The 16,662-nt window shown below is 44.8% G+C and overlaps 1 pseudogene; it reads right to left on the bottom strand.

Annotated features, from left to right (window-relative positions):
* Positions 1 to 342: 342 nt before the first annotated feature.
* The window catches only part of LOC119387403 (lachesin-like), a 143,643-nt pseudogene continuing 127,323 nt past the window's right edge, over positions 343 to 16,662 (bottom strand).

The following is a 16,662-nucleotide window of genomic DNA, read 5'->3' as shown; positions in this document are numbered from 1 at the left end:
TTGAACGACGTTAAGAGGTGAGACAAAGATAGGCGGCGCGGGTGAAACACCGTAACGAAACGAAAACACATTTTCTCGTTGATTTTTGTTTCTTGGCATTTAAATCATTCCTTATGCAATTCACAAACATTCCGTCAACACTAGAACCACGGTGATGATTACGAACCGTTTACTCCTTTGGTGTAGCGCCGCTATAAACGAAAAAAAAAAATGAAGAAAACAACTGCGTCCTTCGAGGCTGAAACCCAGCCACAAATAACTGTTTTTTCAGTCTCGCACTTGAGTGGCGACGACGAGGTCGTCGGAGTCCTAAGCACCACATCTGCCTTTTTTTGTGTTGTTGTTGTCGTCGTTGGCGTGCCGCTTGCTGCGGCTATTGCACAATTGCTCGAGGCATCAACGCTGCAGTGGATTATCCTCAATCCGCTCAGCGCTGGCCGGCGTTGACCCGTTCCACGTTCTCCTCCGGTCTTTCTTTGCTTACAGTGGCCACCGATACACGAAGAACAGTGCGGTGCTCCAGAGCAGCAGCTGACACGAGCAGCAACGGAAGCTTGGGACGTTTCTGGACGAATCTGAGGCTGAGAATCGCGACAACGGTAAAAGAAATGGGTTAACACATGTTGAGAACGCGTACAGGTTTATGCTTAGATATGGGACAGAGGAGAAACGTTGGCGCGATAGAGAAAACGTTAAAATAGAAATAGAACGTACCGTAAGCACTTCCTGACTTGGCCATGAACTTTTTTAAGGGTGCACTCGCGGCTCATATTTTAATCGTGTGATTTTAAAAATAGCAGCATTGTCACAATGTTCGGAAATAATGTTTAGAATTCAGAAGAAAGTTGCTTGACCGCAATGATGAGATATACTCAAACGGTCGCTGTTAATTGCGCGTTTTCTCGTGTCACAAGGTTTTGCCGAACAAAGCTAATCCTCACTCAACACACCCCATCCAAATGCCAATAGCTGAATATCTTACGTCACGTTGAGGAGCTAGGGCAATCCACTCTAAGATTTCACCTATTTTGATAAGCATCTAAATAGAAACTTCGTTTGTAGTCCTTCCTAATCTAGGGCGCAAATAATTATCCAAATAGCAACACTTTTCTACTGGTCATGTGGAGAAAACGCAACAGGTGCACGCAGGACCAGTGCCAATAAAACACACTGCATTTTTTTAGTGAAAACGTGACGCCAAGATGCGAAACGCACAAAGTTACTGTTGCTAATTAAATGTATAAATGTTCTCACATGAGCCACCTCGATTCCTTTCTGGTGGCTCGAAGTGTACCCGATCAAGCGGTCTGTGTCCTGATCGACTTTGTTCGTTGGAAGGAACTCCAACATCTGGAAAATAACAAAAAGACATTTTTTAATAATCTTTTTAGTTAAGCGAGCTCTGCTTAAGTATTCTACTCGGCACTTTCAGGCAGCTTCCTCATTTTTACGCATGTGCGATAATTTTCTTCCTGTGTGTCCTACAAGCCATGCCTAATCCTACACGCCGCGTCCTATTAATGCATATAATCTGTATATAACTCTTTTTAATAGGGTGTTTCTTTACCTCTGAAGAAGATTTACACGATTTTGTATAATAGATTGCTAATGCGTGTGTTGCAGGATATTTAACATCATATAGCACTGTGGGGTTCCTTGACCTAGAATAAAGGCAAACTATTTTACGAGTGCAAACAAAAAATATTTCAGAAATAAAGTTCCTATGTAAATATCTAAAGCCACACCTTTCCTTCAATACTATGCACTAAGTTCTCGCTATAAAAAAAAGCACATATGTCCACAAGCTGCAAGTATGCGCCGTTAATGAAATATCAATTTGGCAAGCAGATGCAGAAGATTCAAGCCACTATAAATTTCAGCAGCTTCTGACACATTTCCCGGTGTTCCCTTATTTCCACAATGAATTTCCGAGATACAGATAAAAGATGGGGCAGTGGTGTGAGAAATACTATATTACAGAGGTATATGCGCACAAGATTCTGCAAAATTTTATTCGTACACACTTTGTAGTAATCGATATTATATTGGAACGACTCACACGTTAAAATAATTTCTTCTGATTATTTCATTTAATTTCCTCGCTACAATGTCGGCCCTCCTTCTTTGCAAAGGTCTCGACCCTGCGTTTTCCAACAACCTTAACATATTTATGCATGCACAACAGGCCCATGGAACAATATAGCCGTCTCAAAAGCATGAGCATTATTTGGCAGTGGCACAGCACTTTCGGTTCACACTTTGATAAGCGAGTGACTTCGACAATCAATGCAACAATCACCAGTTTAACTGACCGGGCTGCGGAGAGTCCTGGGCGTTTTCGTCGAGGAATGACTTTGTAGCCGTTATCGAAAGGTCCGCTTGCGCCCTTAACCTCTGCAGGTCATCTCGGCCTGACACCTTGGCTGAAATCAAATTAGAGTGCAACAATATCTTAACTGCACCTAAATCTTTTTTGTCCTTTTTGTTGTATTTCAGGAACGATGTTATGAAAGCTGCGAAGAAGAAAGATGTTCATGCTGCTGTCATGTCCTTAACTGAGGTCATCAACTCTGAGGTCACGTACTCATTATACCGTTAATCAAAATATTGTATAACTTTCACGATCTGTTGCTAAATCTATTGCTAAAGTTTTGTATGTACAGACACTATAGATATATCAAGTTACAAATTTCAGCGCGTCTGTGCTTTAACATTTCTTATTCGACAAGCAAGATGTCAGCAGGCAGGATGCTTCAACTGTACCCGTGTACAGATGCCCCAGTACTTCAATTACCTATGTGAAAAAAGGGGATAGCGACGATCGCACTCTTTGATCTGTAATTTATTGCATTTCAACCATGTGCGTAAACTGTATGCATGTTAGTTCGCGGCGCACATAAACGTAATAAAACAATCATAGCGAAAGCGAGCTTACTTCTGGGCACCACTGCCTCTGTTGCTGGCGTCGGTCGGGCCAGAGTTGTCGGGTGTGGAATATCTGCAAGAGCAGCATTTTCACATCTTTTCGTCTTGCAGTTGATCTTTATGCAAGGAACAAAAAATTTCCATTCAAGCGAACGGCCAAATGAAAGCATTAATTTAGAATTGTTGATGAACCTAAAAGCACTGTGCCACGTACATGAGAGAATTCGTACCGAAGTCCCTCAGCCCAGCTTCTATAACTCACAATAATGCACGTCAAGTGCGTATCTGTCAGTATTATGCTACTGCTGACGAGAGTTACGTTGTAAGTTCAACGTGTGGTCTTCCAATAGCCACTTAGAACGTGGGATAATTGCTATCGCTTCGTTAGTGCCTTCAACGAAGCTTATATTCGTGCTTCTCCTTCAACGCACCACAATCCACCAGCTGTTTACAGTACTAAGCGTAACTGCGTAAATATTACCCCGACTAATAGGAGCTTCCTCAGTCAACACCCCCAATTCCCACATGCAGGCAATTCCAACATGCAATGCCTACAATTACGCTTGGTCTGTGTGACTGATAGCATAGCGTGTTCTCGGAAATCTCGTCTGCTCTACTCCGCTCTGCCTGTCTTCTTTCTGTCTTTCTTCATCATCTTTCAACAATTAAACTTCTTCTCTCTAAGCACTCAGGAATGCGATGGAATTGCTAACTCTTTTTCATTATCGCGGGATGTTTTAATAAGGCATGGATATGAAGAGCCAAGTTTATTGTCTCTGATAATCCTGGTCACTCCGCTCTTTGGTTGCTGCTATTTCAAAAACTGCATTTTGAGGCAGAATGGTTACATATTCCACCAATTCACATCCATGAATACCTTAAGCCACTTTTTCTTGTTATTTTTCTTGTTCATTCCTCTCTCTCTCTCTCTTTTATTTGATTCCTTCTATTGCGTTTGTGTCAAGGTTTGAGGTAAGGGTCCTCTAGAAACGAGGTGTATCCCATCTCTATCACGCAGAAACGTCAACGTGTCATTCTCGAATTAACCTTGTCACGATGAAAATCAACGTCTCGCTCTTTCTAGGAGCGAGATCTAGCCTTCCCGTGTCTATTTTAGCCTTTTCTATTATACCTCCCTATTCTAAAAGCTAAGGTACTCACCGTGCAGACGTATGAAGCCCTCCTTCTCGCCGAAGGTGTTTTTGGCGTGACACTTGTAGCGGCCGTAGTCGGACTGCCGGAGGTCGTGTATCTGGAGCCGCATGCGTATGCGGTAGGAGTCGACTTCTTCCGATATGGCGTACTTCTTGCTCCGGAGCAGAATCTGGTCATCTCCGCGGATCCACGCGGTCAGCGGCCGCGGCGAGGCCTCCACCACGCACTCGAGGAACACCGATGTGCCTACCGCGGCGCCTACCAACTGCTCCGAGACGCGGATCTTGGGCCGGACTGCAAATATCAGGAACATGCAACATACGTAGTGAATCCAGACATCATGCTCATATGACACGGTTCACCCGACAAAGAGAGAGGAGAGAGAGAAAGAGGAAGAAAAAGCTGTACGGCAACAAACAGGCATTAGCTGCTGGCTAAGACAGCAGTACCTCGACAACGACGATGGCGGCGACAACGATAACGTTTAGAAGACGACAGCGCTGTCAAAAGGTTGTTTGAGCAGAGCCATGTTGTCCTATCGTCACCGATGCCCGGTCGGATGACTGGGCATGCGCTGTGCTGCTGTGTTGGTCCCCCAGAGAGAAAAGCAAAGGAAAATAACGAGGAGGTAGCCCGCACCCCCCTGATGTACAGCGGGCTTAAGCCAATTTAAAAAAGTGAATACGGGACATTTCCCAAAGTGCATTAAAAAAATAAAGCTATTGAGGGGCTAAGCCAGTAGAGCGCGGTCGAAAGGACGTAGGTGTTAAACGTTAGACTGATGAAATGTAAGAAAGTAAGTTTAAAGGAGTACTGATACGAATTTTAAATATTTTCCTATTGTTGCGCAAATAAAAGCACTGCTGTCGAGAACCCTCAAAAGACTATTGTGGTGCCTGGGAACGCATCGAATACATTTTTAATACAGCTACATTAAAAAAAAAACACTTAAGGTTTTGATATCGAGGGGCAGCTTCTCACTGAGGTGTCATCGCTGTGTGACGTCACGGGAAGACAGCAACTCGCGGTGTACTAGCGGCAGATCTGTCATCTGCTCGCGGTGCACGTAAACAAGAATTAGTGAATTGTCGTCCGGCGATCCCGACAGCGATTTCTGCTATTTAGGCTGCATGCAGGACGCAGAATTCGCAAACTCAGAGGAACTGTGTTGACTGGTCGGGATAGTGACCATTGCGGTGGAGCTGGCTTGCAGGTGCTAAGTGATGAGAACTTTAAAATCAAAGTAAAATACTTTATTCGTGTTGCCTGATTCCGGCGTGTGGAGAGCGTTAACACTGCATACCAGGGAAAAGTAACATGTCCCTTTTTCGATGTCTCAAAATCGTGTCAGTACTCCTTTAACGGGCGCCGGTGAAATTACCGGGGCGCTGCCGTTGGCAGTATGTCCTCGGCGTGTAATGACACTAAGCGATGGCCGCCTTCATTGTTTATTCTTTCTTATTGTTTGGAAGGAAGGATAAAGGCATAGAGAGGGTCGGAGTGGACGGCTTGTGTACTGCCATGGTTATTGCGATACGAGTACATGACGGCACCGTCGCGGTAAACTTCTAGCATTCGCAGTCACGACAGCCAGTTTCGGTAGCGGCAGGGATTGTAAGGTAACCTTTTTCTAAGACACTCAATTTATATGGTGCAAATGACGATGATGATTGAGCGACCAGAACGTCGACTCAACGATGAGCAAGACAGTGAGGACCATGACACCCTGAGAACGACAACGCCGACTAAGGCGACCTCATAGTGACAACACACCGTAGAAGTCGAAACAACCGACGTGTAGAGTGCATTGGGAGTTCTTTTTTTTTTTTTTTTTTTTGCGCTGGTGAAGCACGACGCTAATCACCGTAGTGACTATACCAGCAACATACGTAACATTACATGATGCACACTTAACAGCTGCCGCCTTAAAATAAGTTCAGTGAGTTATTTATTCAGTTCTAGCCCTCTTTACGTTTACTTTTTTTTGTATTTTTATCAAAGCTACATTGTCCTTTCTGATACTTTTTTTTTCCACTAAGCTTCATTTCACATCAGCACTTCTACACAACTTCAATAAAAACGCGCACCCGTCATGATCATTCCTAATGACAAACTTGTCTAACATGTAGTTAGTGGAAAAAATATATACGAAATATTTTGTTGAGGAGCCAATACCCTCCTACAGCTCAATAATTACGTCTTTAATGCTTGTGTAAAAGAATCTCATCCAGAGGGAATCTACGTCATGCATAAAACGCCACGCAAATAACTGTTCGCCTGTAAAGCGTGCTTTATCTTAGACACATAAGCCAAAGGAGGAAACTGCTTTAAATAAATATGAAATTTTTGGATGACAATGGGGATGAATCGGCGCGAGTACACGACCTGAGACTTTCAACGCAGAACCGTAAGGGTAACAGAAGTGATAGTTAGCTACCTCAATATGATAAAAGCAACAAATTATTAAGTTCCTACAGCAGCCCAACCCACTCCTTAGCATAACGACACTTTTCATTTTCCTACTATGCTGTGGTACTTCCACTGGTCCACGATGCGTGAAGGTAGTCAGCGAGCTCTCTTTTGCGATGCTCTTACATTTACTACGTTCGCATTGTTTTTGTTCACTTGCTTATTTCTTGTTCATAGTATCATTCGTTGCTTTTATGCATTAACCCTTTGTATCCCATGGCCAATCCAGCTGCGCAAGTAAATGTTTTTTTGCGTATATGCAACTACAATACATACGAAAGTGGGAATAAACCAAAACATGGGAAGTTTTAGCGTTAGTTCTACAAGAAAACAAGTGTCCACATATGTGGACGCTGGGAGCACCAGTTACACTGGGTCCATCATCCTTCTTCATCGTACATGGGAACTTTGCTTGCCGACGGCTCTGTTCCAACACAATAATCACTATCATCATCACTACTTACCATAATCAACGCCATCATCAGTTCAACGCGTTCATCATCATCATCATCATTATTATTATAATCATCATCATCATCATCATCATCATCATCATCATTATTATTATTATTATTATTATCATCATCATCATCATCATCATCATCATCATAAAGGGTCACGTGGCCGATGGCTAACGGCTCTGATTCAACGCCTTCATCATCACCATCATTATCACCATTCAAGGCCCATCTGCTTGCCCACCGCTTTACTTCAACGTGTTCATCATCTTTATCGTGGTTGATCATCATTACTAGTGCGTTCATAGTTACGTGAATGCTTTACGTGAATGCTTTCAAACTGAATGCTTTCATCATCAGCAGTAGCATTTTTCATAAGGCATTTGCTTGTTGATAGCTCTCCTTCAACGTGCTAATACCGGTGCCCTCCAAATCGGATCATTCGCTTCTGCTAGTCAGCTGGAAAATTATGGCATGTAAGTCTTCATCACTTAATCCACGTCCAGAATAAAGCAAATACATTCTAAATAACTTCTACAAGGCGTGTTTAGCTATGTCACTGATAATGTTTTGGGTAGAGCCGCACGGCAACGAAGCGGGACTTACTTCCATGCGGCGTTCTATCAGCTTTTTACACGAACTCGGTATGCCTGGTGTCCACAAACGTGGACGCTGCAGCGACAACTCAACTTGCAAAACTTTGGTCGCTCACAGTGCAACAAAAGTCACACAAAGACAAGATAAACCCTTCCTTTTCTCAAATAAATCTCAATAGTATAAAAATTCTTAAGAATTTCGAGTGAACCTATAAAAATATGTAGGCATACACCTCTACAGGCGACTTGTGAAGAACGCCATTGTTCTGTGCGCAGTTACCGCTGTTTGTGCACAGAAGTGGACACATATAGGAGTTTTTATGAAATTCTGAAGTAATGCCAACATTTCAAATAGATTTTTAAGGCAATGCGTTGGCTAGCCTGATCCCACTTCACTGATATGTTTTGTCCACATATGTGGACGCTGGGATACAAAGGGTTAAGCAGAGAAGCGATGTAGCCGAAGTACTGTTTAATAGTTTTCACGACAAGCAGTCGAACAAAAAAAAAAAAAAACACGATACCCACTTTCTTTTCTCTCTCTTTTTCTTTTAGGCTGTGTGTTCAGGAGGCACGCATACGACCACAAGGATGTTCACGTGCATATATTAAGTACGGCGTCAAAAAATTGTCAGGCTCTGAAATTCAATGTATAAAATCTAAAATTACTCACAGTTCACTTGCAAGAGTATCCTTTGGCTGACCGAGGGTGGAACTCCGTTTTTGGCAATGCACAGGTAGGCGCCCATATCTTCTCGATTCACCTGGCTTATGTTGAGGAACTCTCCTTCCACCGTCATCACTGCGATGTACCCACGCGCGATATACGTTGGCTCAGAAACGCTGCCAAAGATAGCCCTTCAATATAAATTGCAATGCAAATGTGACGACAAAAACATAACATTTCTGGTACTTAAACCAAGCGAAAAGGTCGCAAGAAAAACTGGGCAATTTTAGTAAACTCCTGCAACATTACCTCACTAGCAATTTATTTCTAGTTGATCCGGATCGTGAAGTTTGCCTTAAGGCATCGTGAACAAAAAAACAATATGGTTTATTCGCGCATCCTAATTTAGGTCCTTAAAATTAAAGGAAAAGAGGGCTAACCGGAGTTCTTGCGGCCACTGTAGCGTTCGAGGTTGACCTCCCGGCCGTCCTCTCGCCGCCAGAGGATGGTGGCCGGCGGATAGCCGCTGGCACGACAGCGCAGGCTCACGCGCGAACCCTCGTCCGACCGTAACGTCTGAGCTCGTCTCTTCGTCAAGGATGGAAGGTCGGTACTGCATATAGACGTCACCAGGCATGCTTTAAAAAACCGGTTAACAATGAAGATCATTCCGATGTAAAGAGGCAGTGATTTCATTGCTTGGTATAGATCTGTGTGTATCACATTATGACTCCGTTATATTTAATATATGACTAGCGTTCTAGATGCGTGGCTTGAACTTTAAGAATGGAACCGGTATTTTCAAAATCATCTTATGCTAAAGTTGTTCGCAAGCGAAAGTTTCAGTCAACTGTGATGCTGGGCGTATGTTTAGCAAAGTTTAATAATAATAATATCTGGGGTTTAACGTACCAAAACCGTTTAGCAAAGTTTGCTCGCCAATGGTTAAAGGGCTTTAGAACAAAAAGCTTTGTAAATTCTGGCCCAGTTTTGTAGCAGTCATAAATTATTTCCGCTTGTTAAGAATTGTTAAGAATTTCAACTTCGATGCGATCCCTCCTGATATCCGTTTCACAACCAAGTAGCGACACAACCTAGCAAGATTACAAAACTTTGCAACCGCCAAGAAGGCCCAACTTAGAGAAGATCCTTTGACACAGCTCGCCAGTGGCTAGGTTCCTGCTCCAAAATTCGAACACGCGAACAACTTTTTGAACAAATCACTGAGCAGCCTATACTGTATTTCTCTTTAGTGTCCCTTTAAGAAGAGTCAGAAGATGGGCCCACCGAGCACGTCAAGGAATCCCACTTCTGTGATCATCGGCTCGGTGTTGATCTGGCACATGTAGAAGCCCTTGTCCGAGGGCTGCGCGTTCCGTATGTGCAGCTGCCAGTGGCGCTCGTTGTTGTCGCTGACCCGCAGCCGCGGCTCGCCGACGATTATGTGCCGGTGGTACGTGAGCAAGGTCTCTGTGTCCATCTTGATCCACGCCACCTGGAAACAATCGGCGGGCAATCGTCGTGAGCGTGTGGTTACGGGGAGTATGGATTGGACTGTCTTACTAGTGATCCTAATTTTAAAAGGCACATGTCCCACTACTACCGCTTTGACGATGATCATGATTGTGGTGATGAAAACGGGGAGAAAGGGGACATGATGGCATTGATGTAGCACCAGATATAATCGTTTGCGATTGCTGAACATGACAATTCCTGGTTGCTTCGCTAAGACAGATCACGGCCATCTTGCTATATTTAGAGTAATGCGGATAATTTGGCAGTGTACAAAGGCAGAATTCGCATGCTTATCTATCCGTAAAAATTTAAAGCATGCCTGTGTTAGTTACAACGAACAACCGCAGGGTAATGGAAGACGTAACTCAGGGATGCACTACCACCTGTCAGAATCAGAATAATAAAATGACAAATATAAATTTAGCTCGTATTTTAGAAGCCCATCGCCCCCTCTGTAATCTTCGAAGAACTTGATGCATACTGTCTGAAATTGCCATTTGAATAATAGATTGCCAACCGCACTCGAACACGTGTTCCGCACGGTACCTCATAAATTCACCCATCTGCTGGAGACAGGTGGTGGCTAATCTAGCATCAAATGCTTTGCGTGTTGCACGCGATGTTCTTAACTCCAAGGCCTCCCAAGTTTTTTGTTTCTGAATATCATAAAATGTATGCGCGTATATGACTGCCGTAAAACTTCCGTTAGTATTCCGCGTGGTCTTGATGCTGTGGCCGGAGAACCTCGAATTGAGCTTTCGCTGAAGAAATTGAGGAAATAATGAAAACTGTTGCTTGCGTCGAGATAACATATTTTGTGCGTAGTACGTCGTTGCTCATTAAAAAGGGCGCTGCGGATGAAAGTGCGGATAGATCGTGATTTATTGAAACCACACTGCAACACGTGAGACAATGGTGAAGAACAGCGGCGCCGGTAGCAGCGAGGGCTGGTTTTATTTTTTATCTCTCGCGCGGGTCCGTCGTTGTGGTTGCTTTGCGATCCCAGAAAGGTAATAGCTGTCGGTTGGAAAACCCTTGTTCTTTTTTTTTTTTTCTGTCACGTGGGCGGGAGCTTAACGAAGGAAACGCCGTAGCGAGCTAAGCGAATTGAAGGCCTCCTTCTCCGCAGTAACATCTCTCCCACAATTGATTCGCCATACAAAGGAACAGCAAAGAGAGAGAGGGGTGGGAAGGGTGCAAACGAGATATAAGGAAAATGCGGGGGGCACACCATGCGGGCAAGCACTGCCACTGGTAGACGAAATGACACCGAAAATAGGGGGGGACAAATGGAAAAATCCGTTTAAGGACAGGGGGAAAAGCGGCGCCCCGCCGAGGAGCTGAAGGGAACGGTAAGAACTATTGGCAGGAGCGGGACAGGGGTGGGGGCGTATGAGGCCTGTCTCACTAAATGAGCGCAGTACTGCAGAAGCCTCGAGGCCGCGTCGGCCATTCACCTCACTAAGTTGTATACCAACGAAGCAACGGGAACGTGGGCGAGATTACGCAGAATAAAACGGGTAGCCCCTGTTTTTAATCAATGCTGTAGACGCCGCAGGCTTCCCTACCACAGTGCTTATGAATGCTGTAAAATATGGTATTCTCGTATTTAAACGTTGTTGTTCTAACGTAGTAGTTGCCCATGAAATTGTGTTAGGAAAATTTATTCTATGAAAAATGATTAATATCTCTGCAGTTGAACGCAACATTTTATTATACGAGACATAGGTTTACGAGAATCACATTAGCGGAAAAAAATTGAGACAGACACACAGGTTTAGAAATGATAGACCAGCGTGAGTACTACTGCCAACTGTCTATTTCAATCGAATCACTCTCCGAAACGATTCATGTATATCTGTTATATCTGTTATGTGTACATGCGTATATCAGTCATACACATATAAATGAACGAAAGAAAGAAAATTTTTTCTAGGGGCTCGTTTCTTTGTTAAACAACCAAATGAAGTCAAGGCTAATTGTCTCTTAGATTCATTTGGTTCTGTATACAAATAAAGCGATTCATGTACATCTGTCAAGCGATTCATAGCGAGGGCGATGCCTATCTTTTCTATTTCTATTAGTGTCTGAACGAATTTCTCAAGCTGACTTCATTAGTGACTCGATATAGACGTTCAGCGTAACCAACAAGATAAAGTATTTTTTTGCGGCAACTTTGATGAAGGTCCCAGAAGCAGCCAGTTTCGAAATGCTTCAGCATTGCTTTTCGTAAAACTACCTAATAGAAGCGGACCTGGTTCGCATTTATTTCTACCTGTGGTATCAGGTCATTACATATTCGACAGTTAAATGCTACCCCATCCATAGCTGCATGATTACAGCATTCAAAATAGAGCGCAGTTGGACGTTCATAACTATCAGTAGATTGTCTGGGTCAGTAGAGCACTACCAAAACCCATGCACACCCAAGTCCTCCCATACGACACTTCAGTGTGCTCTAGTGGGCTACCTTCTCACTCCTTGTTGTTCTATCGTTAAAATGGCAGAAGGGGCGGTGTATGATGCACTATATGTTTAGTTTTATTTCTTTGTAAGCGGGCAGTAATATCATCAGTGCTTTGAGATTGCTTCATTGTGAGCCCACTGATATTAGTGTCTACACATCATGCTGTTTGCTGTCTGGTTAACCTCCCTGCCTTCTCCCTTTTTGTGTTCCTTCCTTCCATCATGCATCGTCAACACAGTACCCTCGGATATCCCGACCTCCGAAATGATCCACAGACCTTATAGTCCCTATAAAAGCTTCTATATTAACAGCTGTGTAGCACCCACCCTTAAAGTGTAGGCACTACTACTTTCTTACGCGTAGAAAAGTGTCTGCCACTGCATGCTTCGCACTGGGCACAGCGCTGCACCGTATTGGCCGTGCAGAAGCGTACGGAGAAATACAGGTTGGCAGCCTGCTTCGCTTCATCGACGGACTGGATAGATCGAAAAGAAAGAAAAGAAAGAAATAGCGTGCGAAATGATTGAAGGGCAAGATGGGAAAGCCACGCCACGCACTGAGTAGTAACTCGGCAACAAGAAAGGGAGAGAAGGAAGGAGGAAGAGAGACGTTTGCGGAGCAGACGACAGCAGCCTGGGAGCCAGACTCCCGAGCCGGCTCGGAGGGACGACGGAGGTCCGGACCTCCTCCCAAAATTGAGGGGGGTTCTGCCAAGCGTTCCTAATTCGCAGGAGCCAGTTCTCGTCATGCCTTTCTTCCTCCTCCACCCTCACTCAACTGCTTGTGTCTCCCACGCGTTTGTGCCTACCTCCCTGGTGTGCGGGACCAACTATACCGAAAGGCCGGTCTGAATGACTCACTACGCCGTGCAGTCTCGTGGGCTCGTTTGTGTGAGCCTCCCTCTGTAGCTGTTCCTTGGATTCCTTTCGCTACATTCTTCTTTGCGCCTGATTTGGTTTAGATATTTCTTCATCGAACGACCTCTGTTTCCTGTACACATACCAGGACGGCACACACACCAGAGTCGGCATCACGGAACATGTGGGCCTCAGCTGATTGAACTTACATCCCCTCCTTTTCCTTCGTTCTTTTTTTTTACTGTTATTCGGAGGCTTAGTTATATGCCAGAGTCGTCGGTATTGGAAATAACTCTCTGTCAAACGAGGTAATGTTGGGCAGTCCACCTGTTTTCAAGAGTAATTGAGATGAACTGTTTTCGAATGAACTTGGGGTGTCTCACCAATGGAAGGTTTCCCACCACGCGCGTTGAACGCGCAATGCGCTCTGCGTAATAAGCATACTAAAATGAAAATTGCGCAGACATCTGCAATGCGTTCATCTGTTTGAAAAGAGGTTGCACTTAAGCTTTAGAAGAAGCAGTCCCTCAAATGCACCTATGCCCGAGCACGCGAACTAATCCACCGCGCCGGACCTTCGCTAACCAGAGGCGAAGGGGACATGTGGCACAGAGACCCCCTCCTCACCTTCAAGGAAATCTGTAAGCACTACCAACTCGGTAGGCGGAATATTCCGCCGCCACATACGAGGCTCACGAAGCCGCAGTCAATCACGCTCAGAATGCTGCAAACCGAATCGTACATTTATCCGCTGATATTTAGCAAATTTATGGATAACATCAAGCCAAACTGCCTTAGCTGTATGGAACGACGGTGTGCACTCCCACACATGATCTGGCCCCGCCATGGTGGTCGAGTGGTTATGGCGCTCGAGTGCTGACCCGAAGGTCGCGGGATCGAATCCCGGCCGCGGCGGCTGCATTTTCGATGGAGGCGAAAATGTTTCAGGCCCGTGTACTTAGATTTAGGTGCACGTTAAATCACCCCAGGTGGTCGAAATTTCCGGAGCCCTCCACTACGGCGTCTCTCATAATCATATCATGGTTTTGGGAGGTTGAACCCCAGGTATTATTATTATTACACATGATCTGGCAATGTTCGGCACTGCATGACGCCTCACTAAACTCGGAAGAAGCCTGGCAATCGGCGCTCACCAGCTCGGGCTACGACGTCCAACTTCGGACTGTCCAGAGGGCCCACAACTTCACAGCCGAGCTCGCCCTGCCCGTCCTCACGTGGGTGCGGCCCGCAGCTGACCATCCCCCTTGAAGGTAATCGGCCCCTCAGGCCCTTAATAAAGTTATTTGATTGACTGACTGTCTTCAAAAGAATTATTACACTTGGTTATACAGGGTGTCCCAGCTATCACGCAGCACGATTTAAAAAAAAAAAGAGGAACGGCGTTACGCGAAGCGAACGTGCTACATATTGTTCCTAGTACACTGGAGTAGCCACTGCTATTTTTTTCGTTAATGAGGTTTAATTAATTAGCCACAACTATATTTGTAACTCGACAAGTACTCACCTAATTGTCAAAATGTCAATGAGGCGTATGTAGGCATGTTCAAAGGACATCTAACTGCGCAATTTTTGACAACGTACTAATTACGTGCTCATTTTTTCCCGGCTTATAAAGAAAGCCCGCGAAATATAAAAAAATCACAGCATATCCACGGGGTGAATGATGATGAGTGGGGCGAAGCTCCGGAGGGAATCATCGGTAAACCGTGAAACTCTTCCATGAAATTCGCCCAGTACATCATATAAAGAGTGTGAAACACCGTATATATATTAAACATCAAACTTTTATTGTACTGTTGGTTTACGTGGTCCCTTCATTATCACCGCTTTGTGATCGGTGAAATGCAAGGAAAGTGTCCGCTCCCGAGCGAAAGAGAAAGCGCGCCAAGAGCGAGCGCGACTCCGAGCGAAAGAGAAAGCGCGCCAAGAGCGACCGCGTTCTCCGCTCTGCCTGCGAGAATTAACGGGAAGGCTAGAGGGAAGACACGACGCGAGGTCGGTAGCATGCCAAACGAAAGCCAACGGAACGCGATCGTGCAAGTGCTCCGGCTTCGCATCGCCTCATGTTCCCATTTAGCGTCCCAAAACCAAACATCTTGCTCAAGGTGTGCTTTGCGTTTTTCGTAGAAATAATTTCTTTATCATGAACATTAAGACGAAAAGTTGAAAGCTCACTAGAGTATATCGCCCGCAAAGTATTCTTTTAGTGTGATTTAACTCTTGTACGGCAGGGTCCTCGCGCCGTTGCCGATCGGGCAAGGTGGCTACATACTACTATAGAGGAGGGAACGACCCACACCCTAAGGAGCTTCCCCTAAAATAACACGTGACTACGCTCCCATCCGCAAAGGAAACCAGCGCCCTCAAATAAGCTTACTGCAAACAACCGATTTGTCTGTTGTTTGTTGCGAGAGACAGCCTTCCGCATTTTGGCAAGGGTACAGGTCGGGCGCCAACGATATGCGTGCAATTTCGATGGGATTCATACCGTTCGATAGTACACCACACTCATTATCCATATCTCACGACCGACTGTTCTCACTGATAACGCGGCAGGTTTTCTGATTACGGCCTGACTCTGTAAAACCAAGCGGTGCGTTTCTTAGGCCGGGGAGCGGCAGATAGGGCGATGCATTTTTTTTTCTTTCTGCATTTTTTCTTGATACTGTCTACCTCATGGGAGCCTGTTTGAGGGCGCTGGTTCCCGACGCGCGCAACAGTCTCGTCACGTGTCACTTTTCATATTTCGCGGGCTTTCTTGATTAACTGGAAATAATGAGCGCGCAATTAGCACGTTGTTGAAAGTAGCGCAGTTAGATGCCATTTGGACATGCCCACATACGTCTCATTGACATTTTGACAATTAGGTGAGTACTTGTTGAGTTACAAATATAATTATGGCTAATTAATCAATCTTCATTAACGAAAAAATAGCAGTGGCTACTCCAGTGTGCTAAGAACAATATGCAGTAGGTTTGCTTCGCGTAACGCCGTTCCTCTTTTTTTAAATCGTGCTGCGTGATAGCTGGGACACCCTGTATATTAGTGCCCTGGGTTGTTGACTTTCTCTAGAATGAAGGAAAGACGATTACTTTTAAGAGCTCGTTTCTTAGTTAGACAAAATTAATGAGAAATAACAGCGCCAGTCGCAGCCAATAACAGCGCCAGTCGCAGCCATGGCGGCGAGTGTGGAACACTCTTTTTTTCTACCTGTTGGCGTCACGTAGGTGCGGTACCTGCCGGCGGCAAGTTATCTTTTTGGCCACTTTACTTTGTTCACACTTTATCCTAATTACAACGAATAACATCCCCTATACTTTCTTTGGCATTATTGTCTGTTAGTTCTCATTAATATTGTCTAAGAAACTAGCCCTTAAAAGTAATCGTCTTTCCTTCATTCATAGCGACGATCTCGCTCCGGCAGACTTGACGCCTTCACGTAGTATGCGAGGGATTATTGGTCAGCTGCCAGCTCGTAAAAAGATCACGTGCTACCCTCTCACCTCTCTCTTTCGCACCCCTTACTATACTA

This window comes from Rhipicephalus sanguineus, chromosome 3 (genome assembly GCF_013339695.2).
Source record: "Rhipicephalus sanguineus isolate Rsan-2018 chromosome 3, BIME_Rsan_1.4, whole genome shotgun sequence".
Classification (NCBI taxonomy): Eukaryota; Metazoa; Arthropoda; class Arachnida; order Ixodida; family Ixodidae; genus Rhipicephalus; species Rhipicephalus sanguineus.
The sequence above is the reverse complement of the archived record's forward strand: the minus strand, read 5'-3'. Positions and strand labels throughout refer to the sequence as shown.